The sequence below is a fragment of the Myotis nattereri genome, assembly GCF_964212035.1.
Source record: "Myotis nattereri genome assembly, chromosome: 2".
Classification (NCBI taxonomy): Eukaryota; Metazoa; Chordata; class Mammalia; order Chiroptera; family Vespertilionidae; genus Myotis; species Myotis nattereri.
In genome coordinates this window covers 103,239,342-103,259,598 of record NC_138076.1, presented here as the reverse complement: position 1 = coordinate 103,259,598, position 20,257 = coordinate 103,239,342, and the positions used below count along the sequence as shown (strand labels likewise).

Below are 20,257 nucleotides of genomic sequence, written 5' to 3'. Positions count from 1 at the left end.
AAAATACATTTTTTAAAAAATTAATTCTATCAGATCTAGTGGGTTGTTTAGGATTGCTGTTTCTTTGCTGATTTTTTTGTCTAGAGGATTTATCCAGTGGTGTCAATGAGGTATTAAAGTCCACTGCTATGATTGTATTGCTGTTGATCTCTTCCTTGATACCTTCCAGAAGTTTTTTTTTATGTATTTGTGTGCTCCTGTATTTGGTGCATATATGTTTACCAGAGTTATATCTTCTTGTTTAATTGCTCCCCTTAGTATTATGAAGTGGCCTTCCTTATCTTTTTTTTTTCATTGACAGCAGGTTGGATATTTATTATTGTTGTGCCCCTCCCCCCGCTTTTGTACTATAATCGAAGCCAAGTGATCTATTAACAACTGGCACCGATGCTCCACATCCGAGTGTGCAAGGGAAACACGCCTGTTTCCTGATCCTAACAGAAGACACCAGGCCATCTCCCTGGTCTGTTCGCCAGAAAGAAAAAACAAGAAGGTGCTTGGTGGCAGGGCAGGTGGGGCTGCCCTCAGTCAGAGACCATCGTGAACAGCTGGATGTCCTGCGGGCTCCAGTACAGGCTGGGGACAGAGTTGTACACCAGGGACCAGACATAGGGGATGAAGAACTCCTCGGGCTGCTCCTCTTCCACATACTTGAATTTCAATTCCTGAAACTTCTTCAGCCTGTCTTTCGAAAGAGCAACAATTCCTTGCTTGATGATTTCCAGGACCCATTCCACCGAGAGCTCAGCTCCAGCCTGTAGCAACCTGGAGCTGAAGAAGGTGATCATCAGATCAATATTTTGCATTATATTCTGAAATGAAGGATGAGTTTGGAATTGCTCAAAGAGATCTCATTTGTAAAGCAGTGCATACACCACGTTTGGGTTGTGGTGAAGAGAAGTTGCCAGGCAGGAATTGATGACCTCTAACATCATTCGAATCACTTCCTCGATGACATTTAGGTCTTGTGCATAATCTGGTAGAGGAACATCATTGGAACTTAGCAAACCTCTCAAGGACTGTGTAGCTTGTTCCAGAACTTTGTTGTGTTTTTTTAGACAGCAGGGAAAACAAACTGATGATCCTCTGGGCAGCATACTGATGGAGAGAACAGAACTGGGCTGACATATTTGCTAAAGCTGCCAAACAATTTGTGTGAAGGTACTTGTCTCCTGTCCTTGTCATGTTGTACTGAATGGTTCTTATTACGACCAGTATTAGGAGACTCCCCAGTGAAATTTCTGTTAAAACCCGTACTGAATACCAAGTAATATTTTTTAATATCACTTCGTGAATGGACCTATTGAAGCCATCATCTTCTGTAAGGATAAACAATATTATAAGTGCCATATAAACATGGTGTGAGTTTTTTTTCTTCAACACGATACAGAATCTCAAGAATTGGTAAAACAAGATTTTACATATCTGTGCGAGCCGACATGTACGTTCTAATATTACTACTCTGATGAAGCAATGTATACAATAGGAGAGTTGCCTGATCAGACGTCTGCTGCTCACAGAGAGTCGTGTACAAACTGTTAAAATTAATCTGGAAAGCATGTGGAATTGACGAGGGGAAAGGACTGTTATCTTGTGTGTTCTTGAAGGATATGATGGCCTGTCTGTAGGGGTTTGGGGCTTCTGCAGCATCTGTCAGGTTGGCCAGCACCAGCAGGAGCAGGAGACTGGTTGGCAAGTGGGGAAGAAAGTGCCACCGTGTTGGCCGCTTTGCTTCCCACGCCACCCAGGGTGAAGACAGTCCAGAGTCCAGTTGCTACACCTGATGCAAGTCCATACAGCAGTCCTCCCCCATCTGACTGCTGAGGGAAAACATGAGCGCCTGCAGGAGGTGGCTTTTCTTGTCTGATGAAGTTATACAATAAAGTTTTCACAAGTTTGCTGGTGTATGGAAGACATCGACCTCGCATCAAATACTTGTGACTAATGCTCTGTCGCAAAACTTCCTTGTGATATAGTTGGCAGGAAAGGAAAACAACCATTGTTGATAAAGCTTCCACTGATATTTCATATGTAAGGTCTATGAGTGGAATAATAGTGATTAACTGCATCAAACAGCAGCCTAATTCTTCCAAAAGATCTTCTGAGTCAGAACTGTAACTGCCAGATTTTTCTTCATAAGTAAAATGAAGTTGTCATTCCTCTTCTGACATCTCACAGATGAACACTTTCAGCAAATAACAAATAATAAACAAAGCATTGTCTGTCTGCCAAATGAAGATGTGATTCCGACATTCTGCTGAAAGTTTTAGTTCTTTGGTTCTAGAAAGGAAGACCTTAATCAATGCACCAAGGTCTCCTGTTTGAGGATTGTTTTCAACTAAAGACCTGCAGACTGAAATAGTTGCCTCCTCCAAGAGCTTCAATCAGTACTGCTGGTTGGTGCAGGGAAAGAAAATGAGAGAAGCTGATTCCAGAACGGGTCATTCTCAGAGACAGATTCTGTGCCTGATAACTTTTTTAAGTACTCATTTTTAAGAAGATCACCAATTCTGCTGCTGTTTGATCCCATCTTCTAATCTGGTAGACAACTTGTCCTTAAACCTTCATTTCCACAAGACAACCTGTCTCAGCCGGCAGGGAGATCTGCTTCCAACTCAGGGACAAGAGAGTGGCAGAGGCCTCCATATTTCCACATCTCTGCAAGTCTGGCTCTGGCTCAGCTCCCACCACGGCCGCGTCAGTCCCTTATCTCTTTTTATGGCCTTCACATTGAGGTCTATTTTGTCAGATATAAGTATTGCAACCACTTTTTTTTTTTTTTTTGCCTGAAAATATTTTTCCAACCCTTCACTTTCAATCTGTGTGAGTCCTTTTTTCTGAGGTTGGTCTCTTGTAGACATCATAAATATGGGTCATGTTTTCTTATCCATTCAGCTACCCTGTCTCTTTATTGGAGCACTTAATCCATTTAGGTTTAAGGTTATTATTGATAGGTACTTGTTTTTTGCCATTTTTATTCTTTATGACTGTGCTCCTTCTTCCCATTCTATTTCACCTTTTTACAGCAGTTCCTTTAGCATGTCTTGCATTACTGGCTTGGTGGAAATAAACTCCCTTAGCTTTTTTTTACTGTAAATTTTCTGGTTTCACCTTCAATTTTGAATGATAACCTTGCTGGATAGAGTATTCTTGGATTCAATCCCTTGCTTTACATCACTTTGTATACTTCATTCCATTCCCTTTTGGCCTGATGTGTTTCTGTTGAAAAATAGGTTGATAGTCTCAGGGGTCCTCAAACTTTTTAAACGGGGGGCCAGTTCACTGTCCCTCAGACCGTTGGAGGGCCGGACTATAGTTTAAAAAAAAACTATGAACAAATTCCTATGCACACTGCACATACCTTATTTTGAAGTAAAAAAACAAAACAGGAACAAATACAATATTAGTATTTCCCTGTGGCCCGTGGGCAGTACTTTGAGGACCCCTGGTCTAATGGGAGATCCCTTCTAGGTAACATTCTGTCTCTCTCTGGCAGCCTTTTTTTAAAAAATTAAATCTTTATTGTTCAGATTATTACAGTTGTTCCTCTTTTTTCCCCCCATAGCTCCCCTCCACCCGGTTCCCAACCCACCTCACACTGTCCTCATCCATAGGTGTACGATTTTTGTCTAGTCTCTTCCCAAACCCCACACACCTCTTTCCCCCCCAAGAATAGTCAGTCCACTCCCTTTCTATGCCCCTGATTCTATTATATAAACCAGTTTATTCTGTTCATCAGATTATTTATTCACTTGATTTTTAGATTCACTTGTTGATAGATGTGTATTTGTTGTTCATAATTGGTATCTTTACCTTTTTCTTCTTCTTCCTCTTCTTAAAGGATACCGTTCAGCATCCTATCAAATAAAAGAGAAACATAGTAATTAGCCGTACCTCCGCTACCCTTCCCATTGGCTAATCAGGGTGATATGCAAATTAACTGCCAGCCAAGATGGCGGCCGGCAGCCAGGCAGCTTGATGCGAACATGAGGCTTGCTTGCTTCAGTGACGGAGGACTCCAAAGTTCCCTGCCTGCCACTGCCGGCCTCTGAGCTTGCAGTTTGAAACATTGTTACAAATATAGAAGCTAAACAAAACCCCAGAAACCTGCTTTCAGCAGCCAAGCCTCAAAGCTAAAGCTAGCCCAGAATTAAAAAAAAGAAAAAAAGGAGCGGTTGGGAGCTTCAGTCACCCGCCAGCCTGAAGACAGCCCTCAGCCCCTCACCCAGGCTGACCAGGCACCCCAGTGGGGACCCCCACCCTGATCCAGGACACCCTTCAGGGCAAACCAGCCAGCCCCCACCCGTGCACCAGGCCTCTATCCTATATAATAAAAGGGTAATATGCCTCCAATCACCGGTATCAGCGGAGCCGCGAGGCCTCCCGGCACCGGGATCAGCATGACAGGGGGCAGCGCCCAAAACCCCTGATCGCCCTGTGGCTCTGTGTGTGACAGGGTGCGGCGCCCCAAACCCCCCCACGACGGGCCCCGCTCTATGTGTGATGGGGTAGAGCCATAACCTCCCCATTGGCCCTGCCCTGAGTGTGACAGGGGGCGGTGCCCCAACTCCCCTATCAGCCCTACTCTGTGAGTGATGGGGGGAGCTCCCCAACCCCCTGATGGGCCCTGCTCTGTGAATGACAGGGAACGGAGCCCAACCCCCCCAATTGTCCCTACCCTGAGCATGACTGAAGGTGGTATCACAACCTCCCGATCCACCCTGCTTTGTGCATGACAGGGGGTGGTGCCCCAAATCCCCAATGAGCCCTGCTCTGAGCCCGACCAGGGGCTGCACCTAGGGATTGGGCCTGCCCTCTGCAACCCAGGAGCAGGCCTAAGCCAGCAGGTCATTATCTCCCACGGGGTCAGACTACGAGAGGGCACAGGCCGGGCTGAGGGACCCCCGCCCCCCAAGTGCACAAATTTTTGTGCACCAGGCCTCTAGTTTCATATAATACTGGTTTGGTGGTGATGAACTCCTTGAGCTTTTTCTTATCTTTGAAGCTCTTTACCTGACCTTCAATTCTGAATGATAGCTTTGCTGGGTAAAGTAATCTTGGTTGTAGGTCCTTGCTATTCATCACTTTGAATATTTCTTGCCACTCCCTTCTGTCCTGCATAGTTTCTGTTTAGAAATCAGCTGACAGTCATAGGGGTACTCCCTTGTAGGTAACTGACTGTTTTTCTCTTGCTGCTTTTATGATTCTCTCTTTGTCTTTTGCTCTTGGCATTTTAATTATGATGTGTCTTGGTGTGGTCCTCTTTGGATTCCTTTTGTTCAGGGTTCTCTGCGCTTCCTGAACTTGTAAGTCTATTTCTTTTACCAGGTAGGGGAAGTTTTCTGTCATTATTTCTTCAAATAGGTTTTCAATATCTTGCACTCTCTCTTCTTCTGGCACCCCTATAATTCAGATGTTGGTACGCATGAAGTTGTCCCAGAGGCTCCTTACGCTATCTCTATATTTTTGGATTCTTTTTTCTTTTTGTTTTTCTGGTTGGGTGTTTTTTGCTTCTTCGTATTTCAAATCTTTGACTTGATTCTTGCAATCCTCTAGTCTGCTGTTTGAACTCTGTGTAATATTCTTTATTTCAGTCAGTTTATGCTTAATTTCTAGTTGGTCCTTTTTCATATCCTTGAGGTCTCACTAGATTTATGAAGGGTCTCACTAAATTCATCAGCGGTTTCTAGAAAATTCTTGAAAATCCTTATAACCGTGGTTTTGAACTCTATATCCAGTAATTTGCTTTCCTCCATTTCTGTCATTTGTGACCTGTTTCTTTATCTCCGCATTTTTTTATGCTTCTCTGTGTTGATAGAGTGGCTTTGTGTGCTAGGTGTCCTCTAAGGCCCAGAGGCTCAGCCTCCCCAATTACCTGAGGTGAACACTCTTGGTGCACATCTTTGTGGGCTTTGTGCACAGTCTTGTTGTAGTTAAACCTTGATTGTTGTAGGTATCACTGGGAGGAATTGATCTCCAGGCCAATTGGCTGAGAATCAACTGTGTCTATAGTGGGAGAACTTCTGTGCTGGAGACACCCTTCTGGGGCAAGACTTGTTTTAGTAGGGCTTTGGTGCTCACTGAATCTGCCCCCTGAGTGTGTCCCTTATGGATCTGAGGAGTTGTAATCTGGGCGGTCCCACTCTGACCACTGGGTACACTGGCTCTTGGATCTCTAAGGAGGTGCTAATTTAGCCTCTTCCTGAGGCTACCCAGCAGGAGCTATGGAGAGATCTGTAGATTCCTCTTATTTGTTTGGGATTTGGAGGTGCCCAGATGAGGCCCATCTGTGAAGCAATGCAAGCTGCTGTGGGTCCTTGGGCTTTCTTTTGGAAGTCCTAGGTCTCTCTGATCCAGCTGCAGTTTGTTAGGTAATTGTTAGGTTGCAAAGGGCCAGGCCTTTCATATGCAAAAGCCTCTGCACACAGCTTGGGTGCCGTGGGGTCTCAGGGGATCAACAGGGTGGAGCAAGCAGCTATGGCTGCTCCTCAGTCCTACGCTAAGAGGCCCCGAGTCTCAGTGTCCCAGTAATTGCTGCAAGCACTTCTAAGAGAAAGCCACCCTTGAGTTCCGACCAATGCCAGACAGTCCCGTTTCTCCCCGTATGAGTCTGGGTCCCCAGAGACTTGCCTGGTACTGGAGTTCAGAGCAGTCTGGAGCTTAAGACACCCTCCGGATTGAAAAAGACAACCACGTCCTCAGTTGCCAGCCCTTTCCACGTGCACCTCCATACCTCTGCACTTTATTTCTACCCCTCCTCTAAGTCTCAGTGTGCTTTTCTCTTTCCTTCTAGTTGTAGAATTTCCACTCAGCCAGCCTTCCTGTGGTTCTGGATGATGTCCGTTTTGGTTTTTAGTTTTATTTTTGAAGTTGTTGTGCGAGGCAGCAATTTCCAGTGTTTACCTATGCCGCCATCTTGGTTTCTCCTCTCTGGCAGCCTTTAAGATTCTTACTTTGATGTTTTCCAATTGAGTTACAATGTGTCTTGGTGTTGGTCTCTTTGGGTTCATCTTGCTTGGGACTGTGTGTGCTTCTTGAACTTGTGTGAGTTTTTTCTTCCCTTTGTCAAGGAAATTTTCTCTCATTATTTCTTCAAACAGGTTTTCTATTCCTTGCTCAGCTTCCTCTCCTTCTGGCACCCCTATTTTGCAGATGTTGTTTCGTTTCATATTGTCCCATAGCTCCCTTAGACTCTCCTCTTGCTTTTTACTTTTTTTCCCCAGTTGCTGCTCTGCTTGGATGTATTTTCTACTTTGTCTTCTAACTCACTTATTTGGTCCTCAGCCTCTTCTAGTCTACTGTTGAAACCTTCCATTGTGTTCTTCTTTGCAGCTATGTCATTCTTCATTTCCTCTTGATTTTTGCACTTGTTGGTGAATTTCTCATCCAGCCTTTTGAGCATCTGTATAACCATTACTCTGAATTGTTTCTCTGACAAATTGCTTGCCTCCATTTCATTTATTTTATTTTCTGGCTATTTCTTCTTTTCTTTCCTTTGGAAATTGTTTCTTTGTTTCCCCATTTTTTCTGTCTCTTTGTATTTATTTCTATGTTCCGTGAGTTGCATAGGAAGGATCCTGGCCCTGGACAACCTGTTTGAGATCCAAGAAGTTGAAGCCCCTAGCAGTCCAATGGTTCAGGACTCCTTACCCCAGAAGTTGGGTCTTCCTTGAGTCTCATGCCTGTGTCTCTGCTCTGAGTTGTTTCCTTTCCCCTTCAGATCTGGTTCCTCAATTGTCTGATGCAGGTTCTCAGGTTGGTGGGGTCATGTGCACACTTCTTCTGATATGTGACTCCAGCATGGGTCCGGCTGCACAGGGGCTGGGTGTGCAGAGGTCCCTGAAGGTCTGACTCCAGGTGCGCAGGGACCTGGTATGCTACGCCAGGTCACATGGGTTCCAGGTGTGGTCCTGGTGAGCTGGGTTCTGGCATGTGGGCTGTTGGTGCACAGGGTGCTGGCTTGGCAACTGGGCATGCTTCATCCCAGCACGTGGCATCCCTAATTCTCCAAGTCCCAATGCATGGAGTTCTGAAGTTCAGGGACCAGTTGCAAGGGTGGGGAGGTACAACATGGGAGGTCTCTCTAGCCTGTGGTCACTATTGGGAGCTGGCAGTGAGGGAGGGCGCCACTTACTGCAGGGGTGGCAGGCAAACGGCTCTCTGCACCAGTTCAGTGTGGTGTCTGAGGACAGTGTGGTTGTTGGTGTGGCTGTGCTCCTGGTCTCCATTGCTCCCCCTTCAAGATGGCATGGTCTCCATGCCCAAGTTGCACTGGTATGGGAGTGCCCACCACAGTAGCAGGGGCTCCCCTTCCAGGAGAGCCCTATCCACCAGTCTCCAAGACTCCTGAAAGATCTAATTGTCCCTCACTCACCCACACACACACACCACACACCTCTACACACTCCCCTCTCACTCTTTTACTCACTCTCACTCTCTCCCTCACTGCCATCCTGCTGGCCATCAGATTGTGATCCTCTGTTTGTTTGCTTTTTGTGTATTATTTTTAATAAACAAAATGCAAGTTTATTGAAAAGAGGCCACATGCTAACTTGACTAACTCCGGGAAGGCCTATGCGGCAGTTTCGCAAACTCAGAGACCTAAAGTAACCACAAATGTTGGTCTAAAATTAAAACATTTTAATTAAAAAGCAGTTTATGATGGGTAGTCACACCCTACACCTGACAACGTTCAATATTTACCTTAACTGAGCCTATTGTCTTTTTGCATCTACAATAACATATCATTGGATTGTCAAAGCAATTTTCCTTTTTTCCAAACCCCTCAAAGCACAGGCACCACTCTACAGAGACCACAAATTCCCTCATTATTATTGAGTTTATTCTTGACTGTTAATTATTTTGCACCCATCTAAGTAAAAGAAGTATGTGTCTATCATTTTACTTTTTATCCAATCCCTGAGGTTGCCCCTGCTTTGCTCTCTCCTGCCTCTGTAATCCATCACCAATGGAATTAATGTAACCCACTTACATTTCTCCTTATGATTGTAATGTATAAAACATGGGGGGTGGGGGACAAAAACTCCATTCGCTAGAGATTCTGCTTCCTGACAATTGTTGACAGTTTGGCTCAAATAAACTCACAAAAATTCTTTACAGGTTTGAATGTGTTTGTTTTTGTTTGTTTTTTTTTACATTAACAGTTTCAAAATGAGAGAACAGATGCAGAACAATGGCAGAAAATGTTCTTTCATGAAGAAAGAAAAACTCAGCACATTGCAATGAGGTACTACTCTGCTGCCACTTTTTAATACTACCCTAAACAGCCTAATTTCAATGGTTTCTTTCAATGTCTTTGCCCACATGTCTGAGCAGAAATGTACAGGGCACTGCAAAATAAGAAAACCAGCAGCTTTTTTGTCATAAAAGGCTCATTTAGTTTGGAGCAGAGTGTGGAAAAACCTTACATTCAGTGGTGTTGTCAATAAAATTACTGGTTTACTTCAACCAAGCATTAAGGAAGAGGACTTAAATCCTTCAACAAAATTTAATCATGGCCAAGATTTTTTTTCAATTGAAGTAATTGATTCTGGGTAATGTTACATAAACTTCAGTTAAATCCCTTAATGACAGCATTATTTATTTAAAACAGATTTTCATTGTTTATTTTGCATGCTATTTAAATATTTCCAAAAGGAGATTGTGTTCACGCCAAATAGCCACTATGATGACAATAGTCCATCCAATGCTATGGCCAAAAAACATTTTTTGTTTTAATTAGAAAGATCTTGTGCCTCAAAAGGCCACTTCTAATAAAAGAGCTCCATTTCTTGGGAAAAGGTAATAAGAAGTCCAGAAAATTAATTCAAAAAAAACATATGAGACAAAAACCCATAACATTTGATGATTATTTTTGAATTGCCAGGACCAGAGATGGACTTACTGAGAGGTGAATAGAGTCTCACATGCAGGACCTCTATGAATGCTGGGAGTGGCCAGGGGTTAGCTCTTTCTCTCACCTCAGGTTGTTGCAAATCCAAAAATTTGGGAACAGAACTTGTTATGTGAGAAAATAAGGAAGAATAGGAATACCAACCCTAAGTTGTACTCCTCTCTCCTGCCCCTCTGCCATTGCTCCCCAAATTCAATGCTATTGTCTCATTAGCAGTACAGTGCTCAGTTCCTATCCCATCTCCTTATCATGATGCAAATTCTCATGATAATATTGAAGAAGGGAAAGATATTTAAAATTATATAGATTTTTATGCTAGAGCTTGTCTCACTTCTTCTGAGTAAATGCTCAGAACCAATTCAGTCTAGATTTCCTCAGTATTTTGGTTAAATCTTACTACAATTTTTTGTTTAGCCAGAGTTTTATCAGGACTAGCATGTGGAATGCTACTTATACTTAAAAGATTGCATTAAAAAAAATAGCTTTAAAAAAAGACATTTCAACTTAACTATCAGGGAGGAAAATCTTTGACTAAACTCAATAAAGAAATAACCATAGAGATGATAGGAAAAAGCCCAAGAGATGGCACCATGATTCTCAATAAACCAGGTAGAGATAATGGCTAAGAAAGCAGGTGAGTCAAAGACTGGGCCAGAAAACAAGCTCCTGGTCTCCCATTTCTGCCCCAGAGGATTTACAGGATTCTAGCTTCAGAGTTCTACAAGCCAAGGCATCTTTGAGCCACAGCTCAGCCACAATTTCTGCACAGCCTTAGGCCAGTTACCCAATTTGAAACTTAAATTCCTTAGTAAATTAGGAGAAATAACAACTACCTCAAAGAATTGCAGTAAGTATTAAATAAATTAAAGTAAGTGGAGCATCTAATAAAGTATTTACACAATAACAACTTCTCAAAATATTCCCATTCTTCACTCTTTGCCATTAACTCTTCCCCCAATTTCATGTGCAAGTGCTTTAGTTACCAGGTTGTGAACCTCTCACAGAGTAACAATAATCTGCTACATAAAGACAGAAGACAATAAAACATTTTGTTTTAAAGCTAACAGATTTTTTAATTGTGCACACATTTATATGTAGACTTTTTTCTTAATATATTTATAGCTTTACCTTGGTCACAAAAAATAGCACATATCTGAAATATGTAAAATTAAATCACAACTTTTCTAAATAAAGTCACATCTTCAGTTTTGTTTGTTTTGTTTTTTTATCTGACTTTCAACTTTAAAATCCTCAGGAATTACAAAAGAGGAGGTAGAGCTGCTCAACTATCAAGAATTCGTATTGATTGCCCAACTGGCATGGCTCTGTGGTTGAGCAGTGACCTATGAACCAGAAGGCCACAGTTTGACTCCTGGTCAGGGCACATGCCCAGGTTGTGGGATAAATCCCCAGTGGGAGGCATGCAGGAGGCAGTCAATCAATGATTCCCTCTCATTATTGATGTTTTTCTCTCTCTCTCTCCTTCTTCTTTCCTCTCTGAAATCAATAAAAACATATTCAAGAATGAATTCATATTGAATGATTCCAAGGAACAGTAGAAATCCTGTACAGAATTCAAGTTTTGACTGCCAGATTTTTAACTCCTGGGCACAGTTCTCATGTATAACTTAGCTTAGGCACAGCAGAATCATAGGATTTAAAACACTTTGTCCCTTACTATGTAAAATATTAATGGAAAATCCAGACAAGTCATAAGTTGTTATAAAGAAACTAGAGATTGAAAAATGGCGGAGGTTTCGATGGACATGTCAGTGCCTTGTCCTGGAGCAGATAAGGGCGAGCAGCTGAAGCGGGTAACATACAGCCGGAATAAGCAGAGGAGATTCAGCTGAGAGACAGTCTGTGGCCAGGAAAGACAGAGTACCCCTAGAAAAAGGGGAAGGTTAGAGATTGAGGCTGAAACCTCTCCCGGAGCGCCGGTTCAGCCCCAGAGACCGCGCCATCTTGAGTGGCTGTTATCGGCATCCAGAGATCGGCTACTAACCCGGAAGCAACGGCTCTCAAGAAGCGTGACTATGTGAACTCAGAGGAGCCCTGCTTCTCCCCACAGAAAGGTTAGACTTACCCCAAAGATCCAAGCAACAGCGGCCTCCTGATCACCACACACTCTGTCTGAGGAACAGTTGCTGTGTGTGAAGCCTCCCATCACCAGCCAGAAGAGCCACCATAGCTGTGAACAGCACCCAACAGAGGACCTGCTACCAATGGAGGAGCAGCTGCTACCACAACCACCCAAGGAGCAACCACAGCCCAAGGAGCCACTGTCACCCAGGGAGCAGACACTGATCGACTCAACAACTAGATCAAACGTGGGTGGACAAAGAAAACCCCAAAGGCAAGAAAAGGAGGGCTCGCCAGAAAAGCAGCTAAGCGATACAGAGGCATGCAACATGACAGAAAAAGAATTCAGAATAAGGGTCCTAGAGGGCATAAACTGGATGGAGAAAAAATTCAACAACTTATGCAAGAAGCAAGAAGAAACAGATGAAAAGATGAATAACTTATGTAAGACCCAAGAAGAAATGAAGAGTGATATAGCTTCAATAAAAACACCATTGAAAGTATCAAGAGTAGACAAGGAAAAGCCGAGGACCGAATTAGTGAATTAGAAGACAAGGAAGCAAAACACACCCAAACTGTACTGCAATTGGAGAAAAAAACTAAAAGACAGGAGGAGAGTCTAAGTGAGCTTTGAGAAAACATGAAACGAAACAACATATGAATAACAGCGGTGCCAGAACAACAGAAAGAGGAACAAGGATTAGAAAACCTATTCCAAGAAATAATATCAGAAAACTTCCCTGAGGTGAAGAAGAAAAAAGTCACACAAGCCCAGAGAGTCCCAAACAAGGTGAACCCGAAAAGACCCACACCAAGACACATCATAATTACCATGGCAAATGTTCAGGACAAAGAGAGAATCTTACAGGCTGCAAGAGAGAGATGGAAAGTTACATACAAGGATCTCCCATTAGATTATCAAATGATTTCTCAACAGATACAAATCAGGCCAGAAAAGAATGGACGGAAATTTACAAAGTGATGCAAAGCAAAGGACTGAATCCAAGAATACTCTATCCAGCAAGGCTATCATTCAAACTTGAAGGGGAAATAAAAAGCTTCACAGACAAAAAAAGGCTAAGAGAGTTTATCACCACCAAGCCAGCCATGCAAGAAATGCTAAAGGGACTGGTGTAAAAAGAAGAAATAAAAAAGCTCAGAAAGAAAACAGCGACACAAAAAAAGAAATCGCTACAAACAAGTACCTTTCAATAATAACTTTAAATGTAAATGGACTAAACGCTCCAACCAAAAGACATCGAGTGGCTGACTGAATAAAAATCATGACCCATACATTTGCTGTCTACAAGAGACCCACCTCAGAAGAAGGGATTCAGACAGACTGAAAGTGAAGGAATGGAAAAATATCATTCAGGCAAATGGAAAGGAAAAGAAAGCTGGGGTAGCAATACTTATATCGGACAAAATAGACCACAAAGTGAAGGCCATAACAAGAGATAAGGAAGGCCACTTCATAATATTAAAGGGATCAATACAACAAGAAGATATAATCATGGTAAAAACATATGCACCCAATGCAGGAGCACCCAAATACATAAAAACACTCCTGGAAGATATCAAAGGAGAGATCGAAAATAATACAATCATAGTAGGGGACTTTAATACACCACTGACATCACTGTATAAATCCTCTACACAAACAATCAGCAAAGAAACAGTAATCCTAAATGACTCACTAGATCAGATGGACTTAATTGACATCTTCAGAACACTTCACCCCAAAGCCACGGAATATACATTCCACTCAGGTGCTCATGGGACTGATTCAAAAATAGAGAACATATTGGGTCACAAACAAAATCTCCCCAAATTCAAGAAGATTGAAATCATACCAAGCATCTTCTCAGACCACAATGGCATAATATTAGAAATAAAATACAATAAAAACAACCAAAAATACTCAAACACTTGGAAGCTGAATAGCATGTTATTAAATATTGATTGGGTTAACAATGAGATCAAAGAAGAAATTAAAAACATCCTGGAAACTAATGACAATGAAAACACAACAATCCAAAACCTATGGGACACAATGAAAGCAGTCCTGAGAGGGAAGTTTAAAGCTCAGGCCTATCTCAAAAAAACAAGAAAAAATGGTAGTAAATCATCTAACCCTAAAACTCAAAGAATTAGAAAGAGAGCAACAAGAAAACCCCAGAGTGAGCAGAAGGAAGGAGATAATAAAGATTAGAGCAGAAATAAATAACATAGACACAAAAAAAAAACAATACAGAAAATCAATGAAACCAAGAGCTGGTTCTTTGAAAGGATAAACAAGATTGACAAACCTCTAGTCAGGCTCACCAAGATGGAAAGAGAGAGGACCCAAATAAACAAAATCAGAAACGATAGAGGCGAAATAACAACAGACCCCACAGAAATACAAATGATTGTTAAAAAATACTATGGACAGCTCTACTCCAACAAACTAGACAACCTGGAGGAAATGGACAAATTCCTAGAAAAATACAACATTCCAAAACTCAATCAGGAAGAATCTAAAAATCTCAATAGGGCAATAACTATGGAAGAAAAATGAAGCAGTCATCAAAAAGCTTCCAGCAAACAAAAGCCCAGGACCAGACGGCTTCACAGGGGAGTTTTACCAAACATTCAAGAAAGAACTAAAACCTATCCTCCTCAGACTACTACAAAAAATTCAAGAGGAAGGAACACTTCCAAGCTCATTCTATGAAGCCAGCATCACCCTAATACCAAAACCAGGTAAAGACAACACAATGAAAGAGAATTACAGGCCAATATCTCTCATGAACATAGATGCCAAAATCCTCAACAAAATCTTAGCAAATCGGATCCAGCAGTACATCAGAAAGATCATACCCCATGACCAAGTAGGATTTATCCCAGGGATGCAAGGATGGTACAATATCCGCAAATCAATAAACGTGACACATCACATAAACAAATTGAAAGAGAAAAACCACATGGTCATATCAATTGATGCAGAAAAATAATTTGACACAATCCAACACCCATTTTTGATAAAAACTCTCAGCAAGGTGGGAGTAGAAGGATCATACCTCAACATAATAAAAGCCATATATGACAGGCCCACAGCCAACATCATACTCAATGGGCAAAAACTAACACCATTTCCCCTAAGAACAGGAACAAGACAGGGATGCCTCCTCTCACCACTCCTGTTCAACATAGTACTGGAAGTGTTAGCCATTGCAATTCGGAAAGAAGAAGAAATAAAAGGCATCCAAATTGGAAAAGAGGAAGTAAAACTGTCCTTATTTGCAGACGACATGATATTATACATACAAAACCCTAGAGACTCCATCAAAAAGCTACTAGACTTAATACATGAATTTGGCAAGGTAGCAGGATACAAAATTAACCCCAAGAAATCTGAGGCATTTCTACACACCAATACTGAACTTTCAGAAAGAGAGATTATAAAAACAATCCCATTTACCATCACACCAAAAAAATTAAGATACCTAGGAATAAACTTAACTAAAGAGGTAAAAGACCTCTACTCAGAAAACTACAGGACGTTGAAAAAAGATATAGAGGAAGACATAAACAGATGGAAGAACATACCGTGTTCATGGATTGGTAGAATCAACATCATTAAAATGTCCATAATACCCAAAGCAATCTATAAATTCAACGCACTTCCCATTAAAATACCAACAGCATACTTCACAGATCTAGAACGAACTCTCCAAAAATTCATCTGGAATAAAAAAAGACCCCAAATAGCTGCAGCAATCCTGAGAAAGAAGAACAAAGTAGGTGGGATCTCAATACCAGATATCAAGTTGTATTACAAAGCCACTGTTCTCAAAACTGCCTGGTACTGGCACAAGAACAGACATGGAGATCAATGGAATAGAATAGAGAGCCCAGAAATCGGCCCAAATCAATATACTCAATTAATATTTGACAAAGGAGGCAAGAACATACATGGAGTCAAGATAGTCTCTTCAATAAATGGTGTTGGGAAAATTGGACAGATATATGCAAGAAAATGAAACTAGACCACCAACTTACAACATACACAAAAATAAACTCAAAATGGATAAAGGACTTAAATGTACCATGGAAAACCATAAAAATTCTAGAAGAATCCAAGGGCAACAAAATCTCAGACATATGCCAAAGCAATTTCTTCATTGATACAGCTCCTAGGGCACTTGAAACTAAAGAGAAAAATGAACAAATGGGACTACATCAAAATAAAAAGCTTCTGCACAGCAAAAGAAACCATCAATAAAATAACAAGAAAGCCCACTGCGTGGGAAAACATATTTGCCAACGTCATATCTGATAAGGGCCTAATCTCCAAAATTTATAGCGAACTCATTCAACTTAACAAAAAGAAGATAAACAATCCAATCAAAAAATGGGCAAAGGATCTAAATAGACACCTTTCAAAAATGGACATTCAGAAAGCCAAGAGTCATATGAAAACATGCTCAAAGTCACTAATCATCCAAGAGATGCAAATCAAAACAACAATGAGGTACCATCTCACACCTGTCAGACTGGCTATCATCAACAAATCCAGAAACGACAAGTGCTTGAGAGGATGTGTAGAAAAAGGAACACTCGTGCACTGCTGGTGGGAATGCAGACTGGTGCAGCCACTGTGGAGAACAGTATGGAGTTTCCTCAAAAAACTAAAAATGGAACTCCCATTTGACCCTGTGATCCCAAGAAATAGGAATAGGAATAGGAATCCTGTGATTCCTATATCTAGGAATATATCCCAAGAAACCAGAGACACCAATCAGAAAGGATATGTGCACCCATATGTTCATAGCAGCACAATTCACCATAGCAAAGATTTGGAAACAGCCTAAGTGCCCATCAGTAGATGAATGGATTAGAAAACTGTGGTACATCTACACGTTGGAATACTATGCTGCTGTAAAAAAGAAGGAACTCTTACCATTTGCAATGACATGGATGGAACCGGAGAGCATTATTCTAAGTGAAAGAAGCCAGTCAATGAAAGAAAAATACCACATGATCTCACCCATTCATGGATAATAAAGACCATTATAAACTTATGAACAATAATAGATACAGAGGGAGAGCTGCCTCAAACTTATTGTCAAACTGCAGCAGGAAGGCCAGGGAGGGTTGTGGGGGCAGGAGGGAGGGGGATAAGAGATCAACCGAAGGACTTGTATGTATGCATATAAGCATAACCAATGGACATAAGACACTGGGGGGGTAGGGGAGGCCAGGGGATTGTCAAGGGCGGGGACGGGGGAGGAAGGGCACATATGTAATATCCTTTGTAATACTTTAAGCAATAAAACAATAAAAAAAAGAAACTAGAAAACAAAAATAAATTTGCAAAATGGCAAGGAGACATTTTTAAAACAGGAGTGGAAAAGAAGGAATGCTGGCTATTTTATTAATATCGGTGAATGGAACTTTCCTAGGTCCTTCACACTCATTCCCTTCTTCCAATATCTTCTGTACCAACATTCCCTAAGAACTAATGAGAACAAGCTGACAGCTGTCAGAAGGGAGCAGGGTTGAGGGACTGGGTGAAAAAGGTGAAGGGATTTAAAAAAAAAAAAAAAAGACACAGACAACAGCATGGTCATCGCCAGAGGGAAAGGGAGGTTGATGTGTGAAATGATTTCTTTTTTTGTTTTTATGATTTCTTATAATTTCACAAAGTTTAATGAATACTTAAAAATATTTGCCCTGGCTGGTGTGTTCCATGGTTAGAGCATTGGTACACACACTGAAGGGTCGAGGGTTCGATTCCCTGACAAGGTCAAGGGCTCCTACCTGGGTTGAGGTTTCTGTGCAGGAGGCAGCCAGTCAATGTGTCCCCCGCTCTCTTCTCCTTCTCTCCCTCTCGCTCTCTTTTACACTCTCTCTGAAAAGCTATGGGGAAAAAACATCCTCAGGTGGGGATCAAAAAATAAAACAAAAATATCTAATGACAAAACAAAAACCTCCTACTGCTATAGAATCTATACCTTAGAGCAGGGGTGGGGAACATCTGGCCCACAGGCCATATGAGGCCCATTAAATAATTTGGTCTGACCCTGCCAGGGCATTAGGGATGAATTAATTAAATGTTTGACCAAATATAGCAGGCTAATTTTTAAGGTAATAATTTTGTATGGCCCGCAAATAATGTTATAAATATCCAAATGACCCTTGGCAGAAAAACTCTACCTTACAGGGGGGAAATAAATAAGAGAATCAAGTAAATTCAATTATTTAGAAGATGATAATTACTGGCATTATGATAAATAATAATACAGTGGAAGGAATAAGAAGGATTGTCTGCAGTTACAAATATAAACAGAGTACTCAAAGAATCCCTCACTTAGAAAATGCCATTCGAGCAAAAACATGGAGTTGAAGGAGCATTTCAACTAGTACAAAAGCTCAAAAGCAAAGACACACCAAGAGTATTTAAGATTTGGCACGAGAGCCAGCAAAGCTGGAAGATGGAGCAATGGGAGATGAGGTCAGAGAACTGGAGGTGGAACAGAGGAGAGTTTCTTGTAAATGAGTTGAAGAACTATTACATAGTTTTTGGCAGATGAGTGGCAATATCTGACTCAGATTTAATGGAATCACTCTGAGTTTTCTGTGGAAAAGAGATTGAATGACAATGAGAAAGATTGAAACAGAAAGCCCAGTTAGTCTCTACCACAATAATCTAGGTACTCAAGTGATCATGGTTAGTTAGGATCAGGCTAAGAGAATAAGAAGTTATTGGATTGTGGAAATACTGAGTGGCCATATTATTATGACCACCTGATGTTTGAAGTTTCTAGAGGTTCAGACCACTATAAATATGGAAGCAGGTTGTTTACCACAACAGTAGAAGTGATTTTTTTCTGAAGATATGGGTAAACAATGTGATTTAACAGCCTTTGAATATGAGATATATTTGAACATGAGTGGCCAGATTATTATGACCACCCCATCAGTTATTATGACCACCCAATCAGTATTTCGTTGGGCCACATTTTGCCTTCAATACTGCAGCGATTCTTCTTGGCATTGACTCCATGAGATGTTAAAAGGTGATTCGAGGAATCTGACACAATGCCTGATGAATAGCACTGTCCAGTTCTGTGAGATTTGATGGTTGTGGAACCAGCTGCCTGATGGCTCTTTTAATTTCATCCAACAAATGCTCAATTGGATTGAGATCTGGTGATTGTGGAGGTCACCTAAGCAAGGTAAAGTCTCCCTCATGTTCTTGAAACTACTCCTTCAAAATATGAGCACCATGGTATGGCGCATTGTCTTGTTGGAAGAAGCCATCTCCACTGGGATACACCATCAACATGATAGGATGAAGTAACGATACTTAGGTATGTTGTGCTATTCAGACATTGTTCCACATGAATTAAAGGGCCCAAATCATGCCAGGAAAACATGCCCCAAACCATAATACTGCCCCCACCAGCTTGAAGGGTTGTACTCATGCATGTGGGGTGCATGCTTTCATGCTGTTTCCGCCAAATTCTCACTCTGCCATCTGCATGATGCAACTGGAAACGTGATTCATCAGACCACATGACTTTTTTCCAATGCTCGACTGTCCAATCTTTGTGTTCCTATGCAAATTGGAGACATTTTATCTTGGTAACTGCAGACAGCAAACATGTTCAAACAGACCTTCAGCTCCCATATCCCATATGATGCATTGTACGGCTAATTTTCCTACAAACATCAGGTGGTCATAATAATCTGGCCATTCACGTTCAAATATATCTCACGTTCAAAGGCTGTTAAATCGCATTGTTTACTTATATATTCAGAAAAAAATCCCTTCTACTGTCGTGGTAAACAACCTGCTTCCCTATTTATAATGGTCTGGCCCTTTAGCAACTTCAGCGCGAAATTATGGCTAATTTACCTACAAACATCAGGTGGTCATAATAATCTGGCCACTCAGTGTGTGTATGTGTGTGTGTGTGTGTGTGTGTGTGTGTGTGTGTGTATCAATTCAACTGATTCTTTTTATATAGTTATGTGGCTTTAATCTACCACCAAGGGGTCCTCTGATGGTCTCCTTTGCCCTTCAGCCCATCCTAAATAATTCTTCCTTTCCTCACTGGTTTGAGACAGAACAGATACTTCCACTGCTGATTCCATCTATGATTTAAGATTTCCTCCATGCTTTATTTAGATAACTATTCAGTAATACTGTGAAAGCTAAAGCCTGGTAAGGGACAAGCAGAAAAATCTTAAAGAGACTGAATTATCCTGGAA

The 20,257-nt window shown here is 41.4% G+C and overlaps 1 pseudogene across 1 annotated transcript; it reads right to left on the bottom strand.

Annotated features, from left to right (window-relative positions):
* Positions 1-524: 524 nt before the first annotated feature.
* Positions 525-2,550, bottom strand: LOC308514391 (dymeclin-like; annotated as a pseudogene). Its single transcript has one exon. The product of its transcript is annotated as a dymeclin-like (transcript).
* Positions 2,551-20,257: the final 17,707 nt, after the last annotated feature.